General features: G+C 41.6%; 1 protein-coding gene and 1 pseudogene across 12 annotated transcripts in view; one reads left to right on the top strand and one right to left on the bottom strand.

The window, feature by feature from the left end:
* Positions 1 to 24,346, bottom strand: part of FAM184A (family with sequence similarity 184 member A) — a 119,717-nt gene that overhangs the window by 82,316 nt on the left and 13,055 nt on the right. The window lies entirely within an intron of this gene.
* Positions 19,400 to 20,147, top strand: LOC100353931 (large ribosomal subunit protein uL1 pseudogene; annotated as a pseudogene).

Genomic DNA, 24,346 nt, shown 5'->3' with positions numbered 1-24,346 from the left:
CCTTTTCCTCACATCCTCAGCATCTGTTGTTTGTTGACTTCTGTATGAGAGTCATTCGAACTGGGGTGAGGTGAAACCTCATGGCGGTTTTTATTTTCATTTCCCTGAAGGCTAGTGAACTGAGCATTTTCTCAAGCATCTGCTGGCCATTTTAATTTCCTCTCTTGAAAAATGCCTGTTCAAGTCTTGGCTTATTTCTTAACTAGATTGTCTGTTTTGTTATTGTTGAGTTTCTTGAATTTTTTATAGATTCTGGATATTAATCCTTTATCAGCTTCATAGTTTGAAATATTTTCTCTCATTCTATCAGTTATCTCTTCACTTTGCTGAGTGTTTCTTTTGCAATGCAGAAGCATCCCAGCTTGATGTAATCTCATTTGTCAATTTTGGCTTTGACTGCCTGTACTTCTATGGTCTTTTCCAAGAAGTCTTTGCCTATACCAATGCCTGGCAGTTTCCAGAATTTTCTCTACTAATTTCATGGGATCAGGTCATAAATTGAGGTCTTTGATCCATTCTGAGTGGATTTTTGTGTAAGGTGTAAGGTAGGGGTTTTGTTTCTTCTGCATGTGGAGATCCAGTTTTCCCTGCACCATTTGTTGAAGAGATTGTCAACACGCCAAGGAGTGATTTTAGGTCCTTTTCAAAGATAAGTTGGTTGTAGATGTGTAGAGTGACTTCTGCAGTTTCTGTTCTGTTCCACTGGTCTACATGTCTGTTTTTGAGGAGGAGGAGAAGAAGAAAAACAGAAGGAGGAGAAGAATGCCTGAGGTTTAAGGTGAGTAGATGGGAATGGATGCTACCCATACAGAATAGTCTAGCCCTTGCAACGAATTACATCCATTGTACCCCCTGTACAGTTCCTTTTGTTGTGAAATTAGAAAAGAAAATTTTAAAAAGGCTGGGGCTGGCACTGTGGAATAGTGGGTAAAGCCATCTGCAGGGCCGGCACCCCTTATGGGCACCAGTTCTAGTTCAGCTGCTCCACTTCACATCCAGTTCCCACTAATGTGACTGGGGAAGCAGAAGAGGATGGTCCAAGTCCTTGGGCCCCTGCACCCACATGGGAGATCCAGAAGTAGCTCCTGGCTCCTGGTTTCAGATTGGCCCAGTTCTAGTCATCGTGGCCATTTGGGGAGTGAACTAGCAGATGGATGATTCTATCTCTCTCTCTCTCTGTCTCTCTGCCTCTCTGTAACTCTGCCTTCAAAATTAATTAATTAATTAAAACAGAACAAAAAGCTCTGGAAGGCTTGGGAAAAAAGGCTGTAATTCATACATTATGTAATCAAATTAATTCCAATAGCAGACTTGTATCCAAATGAAACACTTATAAAGCAGTTAAAGTAAAAAGCTCATTTAGATTTACTTAAGCTGGGGCACTATAAAACCCTGACTTTAAAAGAACTTTAAAATACAATTGCTTTAAGCAAGAATTACCTCTGAAGATATATTTGCTATCTATGTGTTTCTATAATTGTTGTTAGAGAGATCCTTTGGAAATTATTTATAGAGTCTAATAATTTTGGAGGCATTTCCCTGTATGGTAATGTATAATACATCTGTTTCCCAAGAAGATTAAACTTCATTTCTGAAACAGCAAATGGAAGTCATGTTATACAGTATTTCTCAGGATTTACCCAGGAGTTGGGAACCTTTTTTCTGCCAAGGGCCATTTGGATATTTATAACATCATTTGTGGGCCATACAAAATTATTAATTTAAAAATTGGCCTGCTATAGAATTACTGAATTTTGAATTCCACCTGCAGTGGCCTTGGCAGGACCAGACCAAAATGACTTGGCAAGCCTTATGGGGCCCAGGGGCTGGATGTTCCTCACTCCTAATTAATGCAGGGTATCAGTGCTACCAAAATTTAACCAGAAAAATATCAACCAACATGCATGCTTACTATGTGCTCTGTACCTTTTATATGCATTCTGGCAAGGAGCTGCTTAAGTGTTTTTTATTTTACTCAAATAGAACTGCTCAGAATAAAACATACACAAAATAAAGGTATGCAATGTAAAAATCTATATTGAGTGTCAGGCTATACAGAACACTGTACACAATGTAGGAAGTATAGAGGTCTAGAAAGATTGAAACTTACACACAGCCAATAGAAAGGCTTCAAAGGGTAGAGGCAGTTGTAGAGAACTGCGAGAATACAACTTGAGTCAAGGCACAAGATGGGAATGATTTTGGTGCTTGCTGTGCTTTGATAATTGTCAACAAAAATAGCGAGTGTGCCAGTGGAGGCTGCTTAAAGTTAAAAAGCTGCTGATGATTAATACTGTCTGTGAAATTTAATTTGGAAAATAGGTCTTCATAATAATTTTAAAAGATTTAGAATCTGTTATATTTTTTGTTTATATGTCCATAATGGTACTAGAAAATGATTCCAAGACATATTTTTTCACATTCAGACATTTCTTAAAGCAAGGAACATCTACACTCAATTGCACATCAGTCTAACTGATAGAATTTCCCTCAATAGTAGATAAAATAATGATGCATCTCAAAAATTGGTCACTTTTATGAATTAAGAGTGCTATGAAATCACTAGGAATTTGACCAGGGGAGAATAGCAGAAGAAAAACAGAGGAACTGTATTGCCAAGGGAGAGTTGGAGAGAAGTTTGTAGTGGAAATTCTACAAAAAGCAGAGGGACACCACGGAGCACCATGGAAAAAGCTTGCATAGCTGCAAGCGAGGATGCCACATGTGACTCCCACAGCCAGCGGCTGGAGGAGACGCCAGATTCTGAGAGCGAGGAGGGCAGACTGTGGCAGCCCGTGCCACTGGTGGTGCTTGCATGGGGAGAACCAGTCTGGTCTGCAGCCCTAGTGCAGGGCAGGGTAGCCACCTCATCCAACAAAGGAAAGGGACATTTCTTTCTCTCCATTCCCCAAAAGGGTGCCCACCACTGGTGAGGAAAAGGTGCCATTTTGATACCAGTAGAGGCTTCAGTGGCTCTTACATATGTGACCAGGGAATTTTACCAGAGGGGAAAATTCGCATTTCCTATTGTCTTTGAATCTGGCTAGGAGGGTTGACAGGGGGCTGGGCCCCACTAAGGATTGTGAGGTGGCCCTATCCTTTCAACCTATCACAGGCTCTGGGGCTCAAACTGCTAAGGTGGAGTACCCATAGACAGCTGACTCTGGGAAGGTTTCTGCCCTCTCTGTAAACAGGGTAGGTTCATGGAGCTCAGAGGGGATACTCTGTACACAATGACTGTGGGAGCCTTGTATACTGTGACTGTGGGCATTCGGTGACAGCATGATAGGGTGTGGAGTGTAGCTGGGGACAGGGCAATCACTGGGTCTGGTTGTCAGAGGCTCAGAACTCCATGAATGCCTGTGATAGGTCATTGCAGAAGATTTTATGCTCACACAGAGGACTACATAGATCATTTCTGCAGTTTATGCACTAGCATAGGTGAGAGTTGTACCTACTGTGGGCTAATCCCAGGCATTGGTCACTTTGGAACAGAGGAGGTAAAGGTATAATTATGCCAACAGAGGTGATCACATCCTCCCCTCTACTGACCATAGAAAAGATCTATCACACCTAATTTTGTTGTCACCCTGGAGTCTTGGTTCCACCCTTAACCAATGACCAGATTTCCCTGGTCCCACCCAGCACACATCTGTGGGTATTCATTGAAACAGCAGACCATCTACTAAGCCATAGAGGCGGACTCAAAGATAAAACCCATCAGTGGAGAAAACCAACAAGTGTTTCCATAAATGCAAAAATACAAGAAACAAGAACAAGGAAAACCACATGACTTTCCAAAGGAACACAAAAACACTTCATTATTAGAATATGAAGAAGAGATGAATGAAATGCCTGAAATGGAATTCAAAAGAATGATCATAGGATTACTCAGAAGGAATGAGAGGCAAATTCATAAAAGAAATCCATACATGACATGGAGGAAATAATTTTCCCATGACACAGAGCTTTTGAAGATAAGCCTAACTGAAATATTAGAAATTAAGAATTCAGTATGTCAAATAAAAAATATAGTTGAAAGACTTAACAACAGACTTGGTGAGGCAGAACAAACAATATCCAAGCTGGAAGACAAATTTTTGGAAATTTCTCAGTCAGACCTTAAAAACAAAAGGAGGAGGAGGAGGAGGAGGAGGAGAAGAAATTAGAAAACATGGATCTCAGGAGTTCCTGAAGATGTGGAGAGAAGGGATTAGAAGGACTATTCAGTGAAATAATTACAAAAAACTTTCCCAACTTGGAGGAAGAAAGGGACATCCAAGTACAGGAAGCACATGGAACATGTGCAATAAGCATGATCAGAAAAGATCTTCACAGTGACAAACTGTAGTCAAATTTTCAACATTAAAACATAAAGAAAATTTTCTAAAACGTGCATTAGAGAAATGGCAGATTACCTTCAGAGTATCTCCAACTAGACTGACAGATGATTTCTTATCAGAAATCTTAGAGGCTAGGAGACAATGGAGAGACACAGTCCAAATCTTAAAAGAAAAAAACTCTGCCCAGAATACTGTACCTTGAAATGCTATCATTTATCAATGAATGCTATCATTTATCAATGAAAGTGAACTAAAGACCTTCCATAACAAACAGAAATTGAAAGAATTTGTCACCACTTGTCCATCCATACAAATGATGCTTAAGGATATGTTACACTCAGAAGCACAGATAGTCATCATTATGAAAGAATGTGAAGACAAAAAATCTCCCAGTAAAAGTACAAAGGAAATTTGAAGCAAACAATAGGAATATCTGTGGAAAAATGGCAGGGACAAATTGGTACATATCAGTCGCAACCTTGAATCTAAATGGCCTAAATTCTGCAATTAAAAGATACAGATTGACTGAATTAAAAAACAAGACCCATACATTTGCTCCCTGTAAGAAACACATTATCTTCCCCCACTCAAAAACCCTTTTATTATGGTATGCACACTTCATGCACTTCATAAGTACATATTTAGGAACAAAGTGAGTCTTCCCACCCTACCTGCCCTTGCATCTGCAATTCTACCCTTCCTCTTCTTCCCTCTCCTATTCCCATTCTTATTTTTCACCAAGATCTACTTTCAATTAACTTTATACACATAAGATTAACCCCATACTAAGTAAAGAGTTCAACAAAGAGTATGAAAAAAAAAAAAAAAACTAAAACACACACACACACACACACATCTAACCAAGGATACATACAGACTAAAAGTGAAAGGATGGAGAAAGATATACCATGCTCACAGAATGCAAAAGAAGCAGGTGTGGCAATCCTAATAACAGACAAAATAGACTTTAATGCAAAAAGTGTTATGAGAGACAAAGAAAGACACTATGTAATGATTAAGGAATCAATTCAACAGGAAGCTGTGACTATAATAAATGTATATGCACCCAATGTCAGACACCTGGCAATTTACAGAAAATGTTAATGGATCTCCAGGGAGAAACAGACTCTGAAACAATAGTAACGTGGTATTTCAACACCAACTTACATCAATGAACAGAGCAACTAAACAGAAAATCAACAGAGAAACCACAGAGCTAATGGATCAAATGGATCTGATATCTACAGAATATTTCATACCACAGTTGAAGAATTCACATTCTTTTTTATCAGTACATGGAACTTTCTCTAGAATAAATCATATGCTAGAGCATAAAGCCAAGACCCAGCAAATTGAAAAACAACAAAATCATACCATGCATCTTTTCTGACCACAATGGAATGGAGCTAGAAATTAAGAACTCAAGAATCTCTAGAAAATACACAAACATATGGAGAATGAATGACACTCTTTTGAATGAATGGTGGATCATAGAAGAAATCAAAAGGAAAATAAAAAATGTCCTGGAAATGAATGAAGATGATAATATAGTATGTCAAAAATTATGGGATTGGCCAGCACCGCAGCTCAATAGGCTAATCCTCCGCCTGCAGCGCCGGCACCCCGGGTTCTAGTCCCGGTCGGGGCGCAGGATTCTGTCCCAGTTGCCCCTCTTCCAGGCCAGCTCTCTGCTATGGCCCAGGAGTGCAGTGGAGGATGGCCCAAGTCCTTGGGCCCTGTACCCGCATGGGAGACCAGGAGAAGCACCTGGCTCCTGCCTTCGGATTAGCGTGGTGCGCTGGCCACATCGCACCGGCTGCGGCGGCCATTGGAGGGTGAACCAACGGAAAAGGAAGACCTTTTTCTCTGTCTCTCTCTCTCTCACTGTCCACTCTGCCTGTCAAAAAAATAAAATAAAATAAAATACGCCGGCACCGCGGCTCAATAGGCTAATGCTCCAGCTAGCGGCGCTGGCACACCGGGTTTTAGTCCCGGTCGGGGCGCCGGATTCTGTCCCAGTTGCCCCTCTTCCAGGCCAGCTCTCTGGATGGCCCAAGTGCTTGGGCCCTGCACCCCATGGGAGACCAGGAGAAGCACCTGGCTCCTGCCTTTGGATCAGCGCGGTGCCCCAGCCGCAGCGCACCAGCCGTGGTGGCCATTGGAGGGTGAACCAACGGCAAAAGGAAGACCTTTCTCTCTGTCTCGCTCTCTCACTATCCACTCTGCCTGTCAAAATAAATAAATAAATAAATAAATAAATAAAATAAAAATAAAAAAATTATGGGATAAAGGAAAAATAGCATTAAGAGGGAAGTTTATGGCAACTGGTGCCTATAGCAAGAAACTGGAAACGTATCAAATAAATGATTTATCAATGCATCTCAAGGACCTAGAAAAATAACAACAAACCAAACTCTAATACGCTTGGGCAATTCTGGCCATGTTACTCAAGCAATAAGTATATGTAAATTTCCTTATCCGTATATTAGGACTACTGCAACCTAATTTCTGAGATTCTTATGAGGGTTATCTGAAAGAAAATAATCAACATCAACTTCGATGCCTGGTCAATCTAAAGTCCTCAAAGATGGTAGTTAACATTTCCTCTCCTGTACTTCTTATCCAATGTACTTGTATACTTTCACAACAGTAGAGATGTTCAGTTCCAGTCATGGTGTTTTTCCCTAAAATGACCACAGTTTTTTTTGTTTGTTTGTTTGTTTTTACTTTTTTATCCTCTTATGACATTTATTTCCCTCATAACATTTGTCACAACTTTAAAATAGTTCTTTTTTATTGTTTGTGTTTCTTTTTTTGTTTGTTTTTTTGGAAATACGGCACAGTTTTTCTAATCTCAATTTGATGACTCAATTTGTTCCTATATTCTTTTTTTTTTATTTTTTAAGGAATACAAATTTCATAAGTACAATTTTAGGAATATAGCTATTCTCCCCACCATACATACCCTCCTACCCACACTCCCACCCCTCCACTTCCTCCTTCTCCCCTTGCCAGTCCCATTTTACATGAGATTCATTTTTAATTAACTTCAAGCACAGAAGACCAACTCCATACTAAGTAAAGATTTCAACAATTTGCACACACACACACATACACACAAACCAAAACTGTGTGGCCATATGGAGAGTAAATCAGCAGATGAAAGGTCTCTCTCTCTGTGTTCTCTCTACCTCTCCACCTCTCTACCTCTCTACATCTCCTTAGCCTTATCCCTCTATCTGTAACTCTGCCTTTCAAACAAACAAACAAATAAATCTTTTTTTTTTTTTTTAACAGAAGAAGTTGGCTCCTAGTTACAAAGAAGCTGGGAAGCCTTTGCTCTATTGATAAAAAATAGATTAGGAGAAATGGTTGTTCCTCTCTTCCACCTGCCCAAACCAAGCAGTCTGAGTTTCTCAAAACCTCTTTGCTTTTTTGTTACACCAAGGAGAGGGAAATCCTGATAGCAGTTCATCTCTTCTTTTAAATACTTACTGGCTTCAAATTGTCCTTCTCATTCCTGCTTGCTGAGCAGCTTACATGAGCATCACCTAGGGTTTGCTTAGCTTCAGTCAGATGCAGGCCCCTCAAAAAGCCACTCTGGTATTGCTCCCTTCCCCACCAATCCACCAACCACAGAGCAGAGACTTAGCATAACTAGGGATTTCTGTTCTTGGTCACCATACTGCAGGTTTGGAGGAAGCAGAACAGCAATGAGGAGGAAATGTAGACTACACAAATGGCAAGATCAGAAAGATGATGCATAATAGACCATAATGTGTGAAAGTGACAAACACTCAAGTCACCATAACAAAGATTTTCACGCTCAACTCAGACAAACTTTCTTCATTAATATGAGACAGTTTATTGTTTTTAAAAACATTCATGCTACAAAAACATGGATGAGGGAAGATGCTAAAATACTTCATAACCAATTATGCTTTTGCACTCCACACTTTTGTCAATATTAGTGATCCCCCTGGAATGCCCTCTTTCTGTATTATCCAGCTATTTAAAACTATTCCTAGGGAAAATTATATATGCTATGTATTCCCTGATTATTAATCTCTGTTCATTCCAGAAAACTTGGGGATAAATTAAAAACAAAAACAAAAGGGCTGGCACTGTGGTGCAGTTGCTAAGCCTCCACCTGTAGCGCCAGAATCCCATATGGACACTGGTTTGTGTCTTGGCTGCTCTTCTTCCAATCCAGCTCTCTGCTGAGGCCCAGGAAAGTAGTGGAAGAAGGACCAGGTGCTTGGGCCCCTGCACTTGTGTGGGAGACCTGGAGGAGGCTCCTGGCTCCTGGCTCCTGGCTTTGGATTGGCACAGCTCTGGCCACTGCAGCCATCTGGGGAGTGAACCAGCGGATGGAAGACCTTTCTCTCTGTCTCTCTTTCTGTCTATAACTCTGCATCTCAAATAAATAAATAAAAATCTTTAAAAAATTAATTTAAAAAAGAAAAAATACTTCAAATATAATCGTATGTTTTTCACCCAATCTCACCTTATAACAGAACTTAAAAATCTACTGTAACATCAGCTCAGTTCCACCTAGCACTAGAGACTCATGGTACATGGGTTCATACAATATTTTGAACATATCTCATTTACAGTTAAAACGTTCCATCCCATAATATATCTGGTTTGCTATTCTGCTTTTGGTGTCTTTTAAATAAATGGCTGTATGAGATATTTTGTATATTTTCTGTATGAGATATTTTGGATATAATTAAGCAGCATTAGTGAGTTGTCAATTGGCATTTTTACTTATGTCTTAGAAGATTCTATGTCTAAAAATAAAAAAGAAGGAAAAGAAGGAGCCCTTGCTGTTAAACAGGGCAGAGAGCCAAGAAGAGGGAACATGAAACGAGTAAGCAGCTGACTTGGACCTCCTTTATAGTAGGCCTAGGCAGGGAGCCAATTCTTCTCTACAACTTTCCTGCCTCTGATTTGAAGAAGGAATACATCAAAAGAATTCATTCCTTGTATCACTTATCAACGGAAGAATGTCAGTATGTCTGGCTTTTCTCTAATATTTGAGAGAGGCCATATCAAATCCCAGACTTGCTCTTATAACACCCCAGGAATGCAGAACAGACTTTAGAAAGAGCAACTGCCACACCAACCACTATGTGGTATACTACAGGACACACAAGACTACAGAATCTACTGGTGGGCCAGCATTTTGGCATAGAAGGTAAAGCTGCCGCCTGCAGTGCTGGCATCCCATGTGGGCGCCGGTTCAAGTTCAGGCTGCTCCACTTCTGATCCAGCTCTCTGCTATGGGCTGGGAAAGCAGTAGAAGATGGCCCACATCCTTGGGCTCCTGCAGCCACATGGGAGACTGGGAAGAAGCTCCTGGCTCCTTGCTTCGATTAGCACAGCTCCGGCAGTTGAGGACAATTGGGGAGTGAACCATCGGATGGAAGACCTTTCTCCCTCTGCCTCTGCTTCTCTCTCTGTATAACTCTTTCAAATAAATAAATAAACCTTTAAAAAAAAAAAAAAACTACTGGTAAGAATATCCTGCTGTTGGACTGAGAAGTGAAGTAAGAAGGGAAGGTTATAATGTGTTATCTGATCACAGGACTCAAATAAATAAGCTTTCAAATAAGAACTTGGGTGGAAATAAAATTTAATTAGGGGATTAAAGAGGATTGGAGGTTGGCGCCGTGGCTCACTTGGCTAATCCTCCGCCTGCGGCACCGGCACCCCGGGTTCTAGTCCCAGTCAGGGCACTGGATTCTGCCCCGGTTGCTCCTCTTCCAGTCCAGCTCTCTGCTGTGGCCCGGGAAAGCAGTGGAGGATGGCCCAAGTGCTTGGCCCTGTACCCGCATGGGAGACCAGGAGGAAGCACCTGGCTCCTGGCTTCAGAGCGGCGCAAGCACACTGCCTGTAGTGGCCATTTGGGGAGTGAACCAACGGAAAAGGAAGACCTTTCTCTCTCTCTCTCTCTCTCTCTCTAACTTTGCCTGTCAAAAAAAAAAAAAAAGAGAGAGAGAGAGAGAGAGGATTGAAAAATTAGTTTATGTAATACATACAAAGCCTTGTAGAATCTGGCTGAGTTTGGTGAGACACTATAGCCTCCAAAGCCAATGGCCACTGGAGGCCCAGGTTCTGAGATTCTGTGTTTGTGCATGAGACTCACGTCCTGAGCCTGGCCGTGGACTCCCTGGGGATCTCCTTAGGTACCACTTCAGCCTCTCACAGAGTGGCCTCTGTTATAAAGGCCTTTGACTTGACTTTAGATTCCCAAATCACATGTTCTTTTCTAATCCCAAAGAGAACCTACTTAGGCCAAGCACAATTCAGTGACTAAAAATAATTTTAAGTACCTGTTTTAGATACAGACACCCATATTCTAATTTTCTCCTCATTTCCTCCTTTCACACCTAAATGTACTGTGAAGGAATTAAAATATATAAATGTGTCATCTAGAGTTCTTCCTTCCACACTTTTCCTCATCCCATGAGGCCATTGTTAGATCTTATCAGTTCTGTTTCCAAAGTACATCATGAATCTACATTTATCTCCATTTCTATTGCAACCACCCTACTGCAAGCCACTACCATCTCTGGCTTTATGGCCACCATAGTGGTCTCTAACTGATCTCCTCCCTGCTTCCCTTAACACTGTGCTCCACTCCATTCCTCACTCAGCAGCCAAAGCAGTCACCTAAAGATGCAAATCTCAGCACAATCCTTGCTTACAATCTACCAATAGTTGCCCATCACACACATACAAGGGGGGTACAGGCTAAACTCACCTTTGTGACCTTCAAAGTTATACCTGATCTGGTCCCCACTCTTGACCTAAACTTCAAGCCACTTTTACCAAATGAATCAGCAAAGGCATGAGAGGAAGCAGCACTAGAGATCCGTAACATACAGGCTATATAGGTAGAGGCTTTGTACAAAACTCACATAGAATTTGAATGTCTAAATATTAAGATGTCTTCTTAAAAGAAGGTAAGTCAATATAATCAATCAACTGAAAAAAAGTGACTAGCATCTTTTACTGAATTCAACGAGTTACTTTCTTTATAGGTAACGGAGAATCAGTGAGAGGATTTAAGTAGAGAAATAACTTTATCTGATTTCCATGTTATAAATTAAAATTCTGGTTACATTATGGAGAATAAATTGGACATAGTCAGATTAAAGAACTCAGGAAAGAGCCTTGAAGTTCCTAACACAAACTTTGGAGTAGAGATAAAACACAAGCCCTAGCTGAAGAGCTATTTAGGAGGTCGCACACAGCAAGGGAGAATCTGGTGATTGATCAAAAGTTGGAGAAAAGATAATCACTCCCAATTGTTCAACGTGCTAATGAGACCATGTGCATCTACAGATTTTATTCTATTGTCAAAAAGGAGTCATACCTTATGCAATAATTTGGATATGGCTTATCCCCTTTCCCCAAAAGTTCATGTACTAAAAGCTTGGTCCACAGTGTGGCAGTGTTGGAACCTTTAAAAGGTGGAGCCTAGTAGAAGGTAATTATGAGGATGCTACCCCCATGAAATGACTAATGCCAGTCTCATTAAGTGGGTTGGGTCTCATAGGAATGGGATAGTTCTTGAGAGTAGCTTGTTATAAAGAAAGGCCACCCACATGTTTAGTCTCTTATGCACAGAGCTATTTCCCTTTCTGCTTCTTCACCAGGAGGCCAGCCAGCACCAGGCTATATGGACCTGCCATCCACTAGAATTGTGAGTCAAATAAATCACTTTGCTTAGAAAATATCCACCCTCAGGTACTTTGTTAGAGCAACACAGAACAGACTGAGATACCTTATGAGTTACAGAGGACTTGTGCAGCACCTCCTAACTAAATTATTCATTTGCTCCCTTGAGTGCTGTTGCATATAAACCCGGAATGGGATATAACTCAAGCACCACTGACTCCTGGGTCTATAGCTCTGTTCTTAGCTCCTTTCTCAGCAGTGCAGGCACTTCTAAAAACACTTTGCTCTAACTTGTATACATGAAAGCCTCGGGCTAACTGTGCTTAACTATTTTTCTACCCAATGACCAAGGAGATGTTACACTCCCATCAACAACCTGATGACAACAGTAGATATTCTTTTTTTTTTTTGGCAGTAGAACCATTTTTATTAATCATGTGACTGAATTTCACCCTCATGATTGTTTACTTTTTCACATGAAAAGAAATTGTTCTCTTTTTTATAAACAGAAAACTCTCCAACAGTCCTTTACTATTCTGTAGCTGCCACGGGATACTTGGCTTTTTCAACAAAACAGTTTTTTTAAAATAGCTTTATTGAAATGTAATTCACACAATACACTTTACTGATTTAAAGGATATAATTCAATGGCTTTTGGTATATCCATTAAAAATCCTCTAGTGTTGTATATCCCTCATTGCAACCAATCTTACAACATTTTTATTACTCACCAAAAAACTGCACCCTTTGTCACAATGCCCATCTCACCCTCCAAGTTAGACAACTTTTTTTCCCCCAAAGAACCTTTTATTTAAATGAGCACAAATTTCATAAGTACAACTTCAAGAATATAGTGATTCTTCCCACCGTACCTGCTCTCCCAACCCCACACCCACCCCACCTTCTAGATATTCTCAATTCAGTGTAGAGGTAGAGGATGGTCTATGAATCACTGGGATCACACAAACAAGACTAGAGTCTGTGAATACTAACTGATAGAATAAAAAAGGGAGAGAACGATCCAACATGGGAAGCGGGATACACAGCAGACTCATAGAATGGGCAGATGTCCTAAACAGCACTCTGGCCTCAGAATCAGCCCTTAAGGCATTTGGATCTGGCTGAAGAGCCCATGAGAGTATTTTAGGCATGGAAAGCCAAGACACTCTGGCAAAAAAGAAAAGAAAAAAAAAAAAAAAAAACCCTAAATGAAAGATCTCTGTGAGGGAGATCCCAGTAGAAAGAACAGGGCCATCAAAGAAGGAGGTTCCTTTCTCTGAAGGGAGGAGAGAACTTCCACTTTGACTATGACCTTGTCTAAATAAGATCGAAGTCAGTGAACTCAAAAGGCTTCCATAGCCTTGGAAACTCATGACTAGAGCCTAGGGAGATTTCTGATGCCATAAACAAGAGTGTCACATTGTTAAGTCAACAACAGGAGTATCACTGTGTACTTACTCCTCATGTGGGATCTCTGTCCTTAATGTGTTGTCCAATGTGAATTAATGCTATAACTAGTACTCAAACAGTATTTTACACTTTATGTTCTGTGTGGTGCAAACTGATGAAAGCTTTACTTAATATATACTAAATCGATCTTTTGTATATAAAGATAACTGAAAATGAATCTTGATGTGAATGGAATGGGAGAGGGAGTAGGAGATGGGAGGGTGCGGGTGGGAGGGAAGTTATGGGGGGGAAAGCCATTGTAATCCATAAACTATACTTTGGAAAATTATATTTACTAAATAAAAGTTAAAAAAAAAAAAGAATCACTACATGGGGACCAATACTGTGGTGTAGCGGGCAAAGCCACCACCTGCAGTGCCAGCATCCCATTCGGGTGCTGGTTCAATTCCCAGCTGCTCCACTTCTGATCCAGCTCTCTGTTATGTCCTGGGAAAGCAATAGAAGACAGCCCAAGAGCTTGGACCCCTGATCCACATGGGAGACTTGGAAGAAGTTCCTGGCTCCTGGCTTCGGATCAGCCCAGCTCCAGCCATTGCAGCCATTTGGGAACCAGCAGATGGAAGTCAGTCTCTCTCTCTCTCTTTCTCTCTCTCTCTTTCTGTAACTCCACCTTTCAAATAAATAAGTCTCAAAAAAAAAATCACCAAATCGTCTTTTACAAAACACATTCATTTCCATCTGTTATCCTAATGGGCACTCAAACACTTACCAAAGGAAAAACACCTACACGGAAAAAAGATCAAGAACCACCTACTGCTTTGTTAAATGCAAAGATAAGGGCCAATAAAATTAATCCTATAATTAAAAAGAAGAAATACTATGTCAATCTATTGTAAAAGAAGAATAATTCTGAAATCTAATAGTAGTAAACCAAATTGAATTCAAAGAGAAGGGACAGTGTTTTGAAATATTTTTTTCGCTGTCTGCTTTGGCAATAAACATTTTCAGGTCTCAATTTACTTCTCAGTGGGAACTACATATAGTTTAATGAGACGAATATTATGACATCCTCCCTACTGAGAAAATCCCAGTGCCATTATGAAGGGACTTGAAGTTGAGAAAGTTAATTGAGTTTGGGGAAAGAACTTTTAAAGTTGAAAACATCAAATTCTTTAGAGGATAAAAAATCATTTAAATATGAATAGATTCCTTTGCTAATTTTTTTAAGAAGTATTTAGATAAAATGTGGCAAATGAAAAAAGAAAATGTGTACCTGCATGGGGAATTAACATTTATTAATAATAACATGACAGTAAGCAAGATCAACTGAAATAGAAGAGTATAAAAATAAGGAGACTTTGCAAAAATAAGAACTACATTGAATCCTACCTGGAAAAATTGAAACAAAAAGGAAAATCTAAATGATATTTCAAATAAAAAAATGCCTCAAAGAGAGAAGAGGAAGCTTTAATTCTAAAGTTCTACTGTAAGAGACTGACTTTAAGGTAGTTCAGACAGAAGTGCCAGAGTTGAGGAAGGAGATGAGATTTTTTTTTTGTTATTTATGTCTTCATTCTTAGGCATCTGATGAAGGAGATGATTGATTCTTCTGTTTTGGACCTGAGCTGATGGTAGATATCAGGTGCCAGTGACACTCTTAAAAGATGAAACGGACAGAGTTTTCCTAAGGTTAACTTGGGATTCTACCATCCTCCGCAACAGTATGTTCACCAAAATATATTTATCTCCTGTCCAAGGGCATCATTTGGCATTGAGCATCAAATTACCTTCAATATGATTACTAAATCATGATTCAACCACACAATGAGATTATCAGCTCTATCGTTAAAATGTTCAAATATTTTCAAAGCCTAAAGCTAGAAACTTCATTAATTTTCTTTAGGAACTTCCTTTCCAAAGTTACGTGAATTTGAGCATTCACAACATACCAAGCATTCACACCATGATATAATGAAGCCAAGAGACAAAAACAGAAGAGTTCAACTATCACAAAGTGGAACCATGTTACATGGAGAGAACCGCGTAGGTTCCAGAAGTGGTCAAAAGTTCCAGCTGAGTCTTGCCTTTAAGTCATCTTTGTCCTGACAAATAAAGTAAACCAAATATGGAAAGAAGGCATTTTGGGAGGGGATTTTCCAACCTCGCTCATCAAACCACATTCAACCATCTGAGACTTGCTACCTGAGGCTCTGGACATCAAGCGGCAGAGACAAAGCCAAGAACTTGTGGACGTAATAAAATAATTGCTTTCTTATACAAAAGTTTTACAAAAGGTAGGAACTGGGAACCAGAGCAGCAATAGATAAATGGAATGCATAGTGGATAACACAGCTATCCCCTCACTTTAATGACTACAATTCCACATTTTTCTTCCTCTTTACTCAAACTTGTTTCTTCTGCCAACACTACATTTCCTCTGCTAATTTCCCCATTTATTTTGATAGTTCAACTTTAGAAACCATCGTATCCAACAAAACCATTTCCTAGAGTTTGCGTTCCTGCTTATTTGTTTGAAAAACTTCTATCACAAAACTGTCAACTTACTGGAATTATTTTGGTCTTTTCATCTTTTTTATTCCAATTTATGTCTGAATTAGTTCATGATTAAAGACATAATTATTTGGAGCAAGATGCTATGCACCCAAGTATAACCACGATAAGTGAACATTTTTGTCAGGCATACGAATTATTCAGCACTTAACCATAAACAAAGCACTATACCAGTACTTCAGATATTTATCATTATGAATGTTTTATTAATGACAGTTGATGCTACTGAATTTTATATATCTATTCTCGACAATATCTGTCCTCCTTTTATTGTGCCAGAAAATTAACATTTAAACAAAATTGTTTGATACATAATTTTAATAAAAAAAAACTCTTCAAATTACTTTAAATCTTTTTAAGAAGATTTATTTATTTGAAAGGCAGAGCCACATAGGGGTTGGGGAAGAAGGAGGGAACAAGGGAGGGAGGGAAAGAGAGAGAGGTAGGTAGGTCTTCCTGGTTCACTTCCCAAATGTTTGCAACAGCCAGGCCAGGCCAGGCTGTGCCAGGAGCCAGAAGCTTCCTCCAGGTCACTCTATGGGTATAAGGGCCCGAGCACTTGGGCCATCCTCTACTGCTTTCCCAAGGAGCTGAATGGGAAGTGGAGCAAAACTGGCGCCCACATGGGATGAGGGCACTGCAGGTGGCAGCTCAACCCACTATGCCACAGTGCCAGCCCACAAGCACTGCATTTTTATAAATACATTTTATAGATTTATATTGATAATATATAAATATTTTATAAATAATTTGCTGCCATATTTAATAGGTATAAATTAGTCACTCACAAGTCATAATGTAAAAAAGTAAAGCTCCACATTTCCTCAATAGTTTCACATCCTTAATGACTCATATCTACTTGGCAAAGGAAAACAATCTTGCAGCCTCTGAGTGTTCAGTCACTTCAAGATTAAAGTTTAGGTTTTGCAGAAGATGGACATTCAGCTAAAATCAGGTAATATCAGTGTAATCGTCTTAGTTACTATTCCAAGCTCCTTGCTGGAATTCTCCCTCCTATGTCACTTCACTTTCCCCTGCTTAGCCACATGAAGAGTCTGCCTTTTTCCTGACATACATTAATGGTGACCAAGTCAGTATTTCCTCTTGCTAATTCAGAAGCTATAGCGGAAAACATGAAAGGCAAAGCAAACAAAGGCACTGGCAAGGCCATGGCTGAAGTAACAGCCCAGTCTAATGCAGATAAAAATAACTAGAGATTAGGATACCAGTTAGGACATCCGTGTCCCACCTGAGAGGATCTGGGTTTAATACCTAGCTTTGGCTCCTGATTCCAGCTCCCTGCTAATGTAGACCATGGGAGGTAGCAGATATTGGCTAAAGTAATTGGCTTCCTGTCATCTATGTGGGAGACCTGGATTGATTCCCGGCTTTGTCCTGGCCCAGACTGCCTCTGGGAAGATTAAAAAAAAAAAATTGAGAGAAAAAGGAGCACATGAATAGCAGAAAATGAAGGAGCAGGAAGCAAGGGGACAGGAGAATGGATAAAATCTGAAAAGGAGGGCCAGTGATGTGGCCTAGCAGGTTAGGCCTCTGCCTGCAATGCTGGCATCCTATATGGGTGCCGGCTGGAGTTCTGGCTGCTCCACTTCCAATCCAGCTCCCTGCTAACACGCCTGGGAAAAGCAATGGAGGGTCGCCCAAGTCCTTGGGCCCCTGAGCCCACACAGAAGACCAACATGAAGCACCTGACTCCTGGCTTCAACCTGGCTCAGCCCTGTATGTATCGGACTTTGGGGGAGTGAACCAGCAGACAGAAGCGCGCATTCTCTCTCACGCGCTCGCTATCTCTCTAATTCTGCCTTTCAAACAAATAAATAAATAAATCTTAAAAAAAAAAGTAAGGCAAAACTGAAAGTTTAAGAAGTACATTCAATTAATAAATATTTCTAGAATATTTTCCATGTTGTAGAGTTGAAGACTCAGAGGAAAATACATATGAATAGCTCAAGCATAGAAGATCACAGGGCTGGCACCTCGGCTCAATAGGCTAATCCTCTGCCTATGGCACCGGCATACCAGGTTCTAGTCCCAGTCGGGGTGCTAGATTCTGTCCTGGTCGCTCCTCTTCCTGTCCAGCTCTCTGCTGTGGCCAGGGAATGCAGTGGAGGATGGCCCAAGTACTTGGGCCCTACACCCACATGGGAGACCAGGAGAAGCACCTGGCTCCTGGCTTCAGATCAGCGCAGCGCGCTGTCCACAGCGTGCTGTCCACAGCAGCCTTTGGGGGGTGAACCAACGGAAAAGGAAGACCTTTCTCTCTGTCTCTCTCTCTCACTGCCCACTCTGCCTGTTAAAACTAAAAAAAATTAAAAAATAAATAAAAAAAAGATCACAGAATCTGAAAAGGTCAAGAAAGGCGAAAAGGATCTATTGCCACCATGAACCACACAGGAGCTATCCAGACCTTGAAGCTGATGAAAGACCAACTATATTCAAAAGTAACAAGTGGCCTGCAATACCCCTCACTCTGGGAAGGCAACAAGGCTTAACACAGAAATTCAGAGGGCTGGTGCTATGGTGTAGTAGGCTAAGCCTCCACCTGAAGCACTGGCATCCCATATGGGCACTGGTTCAAGTCCTGGTGGCTCCTCTTCTGATCCAGTTCTCTGCTTATGGCCTGCGAAAGCAGTGGAAGACGGTCCAAGTGCTTGGGCCCTGCACCTGAGTGGGAGACCCAGAAGAAGCTCCTGGTTCCATATCAGCCCAGCTCCGGCTGTTGCGGCCATCTGGGGAGTGAACCAGCAGATAGAGGACCTCTCTCTCTCTCTCTCTGCCTCTGCCTCTCTGTGACCCTGCCTTTCAAATAAATGAATAAATCTTAAAATAAAAAACACAAAGGAACAGTGAAAGGAATGTAAGAACATGCTGAAGAAAGTGAGGAGGCTGCAAAGGCCAGTGCTATCTGGCCAAGAAGAGATAGAGACTGGGTCACAGCAGCAGGAGCAAAGGTTCTGCAGCAGCTTTATTTGCAATGACTGTGTGTGAATTTTTCATGAGAGGAGAGGTTAGGATGTACAGGACCCATGGCAATGACTGCTGAGCAGGAAACAACAGAAGCAGTGTAGGGGCAAGAGCCAGTTGGCCTAAAGCTCAAGAATTATTCTTACGTAAGGGTGAGGAGTCATGGTTTCCAAGTGCAGTGAGAGCCGGAAAGAAGATGCCACCTATAAGACCGCTGATTGGTGAAACGTGGAAACTGAGCAGTGGTTACCCATGAAGGCAGCAGAAAAGCAATACCCTGAAGAGAGAGCCAGGTTTACTTTTCTATTAAAGTGAGATGACAGCATTTCATGAAGAGATGTGGCTGCGAAGAAGTTTGATCGGCATGGAATGAGAATTCTAGAAAGCAATTATAAAACTCTGACTGGGCTTTTCTTTTCCGGTTACCGCGGCACGAGGAGCCATGAGCAGCAAAGTCTCTCGCGACACCCTGTACGAGGCGGTGCAGGAAGTCCTGCACGGGAACCAGCGCAAGCGCCAGAAGTTTCTGGAGACGGTGGAGCTGCAGATCAGCTTGAAGAATTATGACCCCCAGAAAGACAAACGCTTCTCGGGCACCGTCAGGCTGAAGTCCACCCCCCGCCCCAAGTTCTCCGTGTGTGTCCTGGGCGACCAGCAGCACTGCGACGAGGCCAAGGCTGTGGACATCCCCCACATGGACATCGAGGCGCTCAAGAAGCTCAACAAGAACAAGAAGCTAGTCAAGAAGCTGGTCAAGAAGTATGACGCCTTTTTGGCCTCAGAGTCTCTGATTAAGCAGATCCCACGAATCCTGGGCCCAGGCCTAAATAAGGCTGGCAAGTTCCCCTCCCTGCTGACACACAATGAGAACATGGTGGCCAAAGTCGATGAGGTGAAGTCCACAATCAAGTTCCAGATGAAGAAGGTGCTGTGTCTGGCTGTGGCAGTTGGCCACGTGAAGATGACAGACGATGAGCTTGTGTACAACATCCACCTGGCTGTCAACTTCCTGGTGTCACTGCTGAAGAAGAATTGGCAGAATGTCCGGGCTTTGTACATCAAGAGCACCATGGGCAAGCCCCAGCGCCTGTACTAAAGCACACCCTAATAAACCCTGGTGCCACTGTAAAATAAATAAATAAATAAATAAAACTCTGACTGGTTTCCAGGAAAATAAAAAACACAGCTACCCAGGGATAAGTCAGGGGACATGGTGCCTGCATTTGGAGCTGGGGTAGTCCAGCAGACAGGGCTCTGAGCCAGGGTGCAGGGTTGGCCATGCTTCTAAGACATACTCCAGTCTTCACACTTCAACCAATTGTGGATTTTTTTTTCAAGATTTTGTCCTTTATTTTTTTATTTATTTTTATTTTATTATTTTTATTCTTTTATTTTTATGATTTTATTTTTCCATCTGCTGGTTCACTCCCCAATGGCCACATGGACAGAGCTGGGCTGATCCAAAGCCAGGAGTCAGGAGCTTCTTTCGGGTCTCCTGCATGTGTTTGGGGCCCAAGCACTTGGGCAGTCTTCCACTGCTTTCCCAGGCCATCAGCAGAGAGCTGGATTGGAAGAAGAGCAGCTGGGACATGCACTGGCACCCATATGGGATACCAGCTCTGCAGGCAGAGGCTTAATCTACTCTACCACAGTGCTGGCCCTTAAAGATTTATTTATTTTTCTGAAAGGCAGAGTTGTAGAGAATGAGAGAGAGAGAGAGAGGGAGAATCTTCCATCCCCTGGTTCATTTCCTAAATGGCTGCAACTGCTGGAGCTGGGGCAGACTGAAGCCAGAAGCTTCTTCTAGGTCTCCTATGCAGCTGGCAGGGCCCCAAGCATTTGGGTCATCCTCTGCTGCTTTTCTAAGCACATTAGCAGGGAGCTGGATAGAAAGTGGAGCAACCAGAACTAGAACCCTAGTCCATATGGGATGCCAGCATCAAGCAGTGCCGGCCTCAACTATGGCTCTAACGTAAGATTCCAAATAGGTTGAGAGCGATGACCAGGGTTAGCCTTCTTATTCAGAATTGTACAATTTTGAGGAAGTTAATTCAGGTTATTTTCTGCAAAATTAAAAAAAATATGAACTTCAAGAAGTTATATGATTACATAACATAATGAATGTGAAGTGCTTCACATAGTAATGCACAGGATAATTTGTGGTATATTTGTTTTGTTGTTATTGATATGGTTCTCCTAAGAAATTCTGCACAGGGACCAAGACTGGTCAATTTCACCGACTCCCATCTGGTGGCGAGAGCATAGCAGACAGAAGACCTAGAACACCGCTGGCCAGTGTTTCACTCAGAAGACACTGAACATTAGGAGGTTTACCAAATGCTGCTCCAAGAATGTTCTATCTCTTGCGGCCGGCGCCATGGCTCACTTGGTTAATCCTCCGCCTAGGGCACCGGCATCCCATATGGGCAGCGGTTCTAGTCCCGGTAGCTCCTCTTCCAGTCCAGCTCTCTCCTGTGGCCTGGGAAGGCAGTGGAGGATGGCCCAAGTGCTTGGCCCTGTACCCACATGGGAGACCAGGAGGAAGCACCTGGCTCCTGGCTTTGGATCGGCGCAGCGCCAGCCGTAGCGGCCATTTTGGGGGTGAACCAACAGAACCTTTCTCTCTGTCTCTCTCTCTGTTTATAACTCTACCTGTCAAATAAATTAAAAAAAAAAAAAAAAAGAATGTTCTGTCTCTCAGACTGCAAGCTCCTGAAGGACAGGCCACGTGCCTTATCTGTGTGCCCCACAGGATAGTCATTTACTACTCAAAATGTCTGCTCACCACTCTCCATGATGGAGTATAATAGCACAAAGTTCTATATCTCACAGATGCTAATTCTCCAGGCTATGTCTAGCGTAATATCTTTCCTTTTGGTAAATAAATTCTGTAAATTTTCTGTAAGTTATTTAGGTTTCATAAAATGTCATTTTCAGGGGACAAATAAAAAAGAATTCCATATATCTGGAAAATAAGAGAATACTGATATTTTTATTTATGTTATTCATCATTTTCAAGATGACAAAATATGCATAAATTTTGTATAAACAAATTAATAATCAAGTTAGAAAAGACAATTTGATCAGATGACTCACTTCAACACATCTTGCTGTGCAATTTTAGTGTGCTTAACACTTGTCAAATAGCTATAATCTAGTTTCTGTTAAAGAAATTAAACAATGCAATTCTAAATTCTAAGACCATAAAATCCCATTTTCCTTACTTATATGATTGCAGAACAGACTGCAACTGAAATCCAAGTGTGCATCCTCATTCACTGGTTTCCCCCTACTATACCCCAACTCCTCTTTTTTCACTCTGGAATCCCTGAGTGAGCATTTAAATAAGCCAAACACACACATAATCCAAAACTAATGGTCTACAGCCTCAGAATCCCATCCTTGGCCCATCCCTTCTTCAAGCGTGGCTCTCAGCCAGCGACAAGGTTTCTCTTCCAACAGAAGCTATGCTTTGTGTTCCATCTAACTCATCATGGGGCCTAAAAATGATTTAAGTATCCACTTAGCTGTCCAGCGTTGCCTTATAAAAAGTACAACATGGCACAGTTGGGCAAATCTGTGTTCAAATCCCAGCTTTTCTAGCAGTGTGGCCTACAGCAAGTTACTTAACCCCTCTAACACTCAGTCCCCAGTGAAATCTAATAGCAACCTCATGGGACTATCGTAAGCATGAAACTAAATGTCATAAGATAGTAGCATAGAATTGCTACTCAAAAACGTCTTCGCTATTATCATTCCAATCATTACTCTTCCCTCGTAATGAAAAATGCCAGCAGTTTAACTTGTCCTTTATTTCACTTCAATCACTCACATAACTCGTGCTAGTAACAAACCATCCTCTGGCACAAGCCCCCAGCAGTGTAGATTTAGGTATGAGACCCACAAGCTCCCCTTCCATCCTCACCCTGCTATCATCTTCGGACGATTCAGAAGTGCACAGGGAATTCAAAATGCTATTCATTCCTTGGGATTCTTAACCCTAACAACCTTTTCCCCCTAAACATTTTCAAGACTGCACCCTGAATCTTATTATTCTACCTCAAAATTCTTAACATATCCTATTCCCATACTACAACTCCTTGCCTTCACCCCTCCACCTCTAGGTATTACCTTTCATATATTCCAATGGTCTTCTCAATCCCCTAATTTGCTCTTAATCTATTTAGCTCCCTCCTGGCTTCACTTATTTCCTTTTACAAAAAAGAATGGTAGACTAACCAAATGATTACGCTGAAGCTCCTTAAAAAGATCTGAAAGAGAAGGCAAGACAAAGAGAGAGAGAAACACAGAAAGAGAGAAAAGAACTTTCCATCCAGTGCTTCACTCCCAAATGCCTCAACAACAGAGCTGGACAAAGTTTAAGTTGGGAGCCAGAAACTCAACTGACGTCTCCCAGGGACCTCTGCTGCCTCCAAGATCTACATTAGCAAGAAGCTGGAACTGAGGGTAGAGCTGGGAATCCAACACTGACCCTTAGATATGGATGCAGGTGTCCCAAGCAGCATCTTCATCACTATGCCAGGCACCAGCCCCCCGAAGCTATTTAACTCTCATAAAATCCATGTCTTTTCCTATAATTTTTTTTGACAGGCAGAGTTAAGACAGTGACAGAGACAGAGAGAAAGGTCTTCCTTTCCGTTGGTTCTCCCCCCAAATGGCTGCTACGGCTACCGTGCTACGCTGATCCAAAGCCAAGAGCCAGGTGCTTCCTCCTGGTCTCCCATGCGGGTGCAGGGCCCAAGCACCTGGGCCATCCTCCACTGCCTTCCTGGGCCATAGCAGAGAGCTGGACTGGAAGAGGAGCAACCGGGACAGCGCCCCAACCAGGACTAGAACCCCTGCCCATATGGGATGCTGGCACCGCAGGAGGAGGATTAGCCAAGTGAGCTGCGATGCCGGCCCTATAATTTTTTAGACAAAACTCGAGCTATAGATTAATACTAATAACCTGCCTAATTCTCTCTTGTGCATGCCAAACAATCATCCTCTTCTCAAGACTAATTACAACTTTGCAGAAAACTGTGAAACATTCAGACAGATACCAAATATCATGTCTAATCTCTTAGGACAACCACAGTTCTTTCTGATCCTTTCATCTGTCCATGATCATCTCATCTCACCTTCTTTCCTCTTCAACTCTCCCAAATGTTTTGTTTCTTTGAAAACATATTTGGCAGTTACAGAGAGACACACACAAGATACACACACACACACACACACACACACAAACAGGGAGAGACAAAGAGAGACAGACAGACAGACAGACAGATTTTCCATCCATTGGTTCACTCCCCAAACAGCCACAAGGCAAGGGTCATGCAAGGCTGAAG

The sequence above is a fragment of the Oryctolagus cuniculus genome, chromosome 5, assembly GCF_964237555.1.
Source record: "Oryctolagus cuniculus chromosome 5, mOryCun1.1, whole genome shotgun sequence".
Lineage (NCBI taxonomy): Eukaryota > Metazoa > Chordata > Mammalia > Lagomorpha > Leporidae > Oryctolagus > Oryctolagus cuniculus.
The sequence above is the reverse complement of the archived record's forward strand: the minus strand, read 5'-3'. Positions and strand labels throughout refer to the sequence as shown.